The sequence below is a fragment of the Microtus ochrogaster genome, unplaced genomic scaffold, assembly GCF_000317375.1.
Source record: "Microtus ochrogaster isolate Prairie Vole_2 unplaced genomic scaffold, MicOch1.0 UNK73, whole genome shotgun sequence".
Taxonomy (NCBI): Eukaryota; Metazoa; Chordata; class Mammalia; order Rodentia; family Cricetidae; genus Microtus; species Microtus ochrogaster.
Window position 1 is genome coordinate 1761363 of NW_004949171.1, and position 1853 is coordinate 1763215.

The 1853-nt window shown below is 42.0% G+C and overlaps 1 protein-coding gene across 1 annotated transcript in view; it reads left to right on the forward strand.

Moving 5' to 3' along the window:
• The window catches only part of Dnhd1 (dynein heavy chain domain 1), a gene marked incomplete at its 5' end in the record, with an annotated part of 69555 nt that overhangs the window by 28649 nt on the left and 39053 nt on the right, over positions 1 to 1853 (forward strand). The window lies entirely within an intron of this gene.

Sequence of the window (1853 nt, forward strand, 5' to 3'; positions counted from 1 at the left end):
CTGGCCTCGAACTCACAGAGATCCGCCTGCCTCTGCCTCCTGAGTGCTGGGATTAAAGGCGTGCCCCACCATCGCCTGGCTTTCTTTTTCTTTTTTTCAAGATGTACTTGATGATACATTTTTTCCTTTTTTATTGTTTTTATTGAGCTATATATTTTTCTCCACTCCCTTCCCTTCCCCTCCTTCTACCCTCTTCCATGGTCCCCACTCTCACAATTTACTTAGGAGATCTTGCCTTTTTCTATTTCTAAAACATGTATGTTTCTCTTAGTGTCCTTTTTGTTGTCTAGGTTTTCTGGGATTGTGAATTGTAGGCTGGTTTTTTTTTTCTTTGCTTTATGTCTAAAAGCCACTTATGAATGAGTACATATGATATTTGTATTTCTGAGTCTGGGTTACCTCACTCAATATGATGATTCTTGTGGCGTCCTTAACCCCTCTGGTTCCCATAATTCTTCCTCCACCTCTTCCACAAGATTCCCCAAGATCCTAATGTTTTACTGTGGGTCTCTGCATCTGTTTCTATCGGTTGCTGGGTGAAGCCTCTCTGATGACAACTGGGCTAGTATAGCAGAGATCACTAGAAATCATTTCACTTACCTTTTTATTTATTTATTTTTGCCAGTCATGTTTGGTTCTATCCTAGGTCTCTCTATCCAGCCCCTGGGTCTAGGCTCTCCAGGTAGAATCGGGGGTGTGACTCACGGCATGGGTTTTAACTGGAACAGTCATTGGTTGGCCACTCCTACAGTTTCATCATCTTTACCCTAGCACATCTTGTAGGCAAGGCAAATTGTAGGTCAAAGGTTATGTGGCCGGGTTGGTGTCCCAGTTCCTCTACTTGAAGTCTTGCCTGGTTCCAGGAGTTGGCTTGTTTACGCTCTGTATCCCCCATTGCTGGTATTCTTAGTTAGGGTTACCATCATAGATTCCTGGGAGTTTCCAATACACTAGATTTCTCTTTCATCCCAGAAGATGCCCCTGACTCCATTTGTCTTTTCCAGTACTCTCTCTGTCCATCCTCCTGATACCTGATCCTTTCTGTTCCCATATCCTCCCATCCAGACCCCTTCCCCATCCATCTGTGATGTCTATTCTATTTTCCCTTCACAGTGAGATTCATGTGTTCCTCCCTACCCCCTTGAGCCCTCCTTGTTACTTAGCTGCTTTGGGTGGTCTGTGTTTTGTAGCATGGTGATCCTTTACTTTATAGCTAAGACCCACTTATAGATGAGTGCCCACCATGCTTATCTTTCTGAGTCTGGGTTACCTCACTCAGGATGATCTTCTGTATCGGCGTAAATAAATGCAAGGCAGATATTAAAGAATATATACAGTTTTAATGTTTAAACAAACTTACAGAACTGTGGTTCCCGCTTAGCCGTTTCACAGGAGGCAGAAAAAAGGGATGAGCCGCCTCCTGCGCGCCCTATTTATCCCTACGCATTTGCCCGAGGCAAACCCGCCCCCTAAAGGGGCTGGCTTAACCCTACGTCTCCCCCTTTTGTCTAAATAAGACAGAACTAAACCAAATATAAGTATAAACAATAATAACAAATGATAAATATAACAAACAATATTGAATACAAAAGTTTTGCTAGACATTCTATCTCAAGGAGTCTAAATAATGTAGAAAGTAACTACAATTAAATAATCTTCAACTCCGTCAAAAATCTGAGAAGGGAATAAATATTACTTAACAAAATGAGAGATATCCAGAATATGCAACAAATGACAGAGACAACTGACTACCTGGGCAATCACCCAAAGTCTCGTTTGCAATGTTGAGTCAACCAACTTTGGCTAAGGCCTAACATAACTGGCATACCATTATCAAATGCAAGGAACTTTCT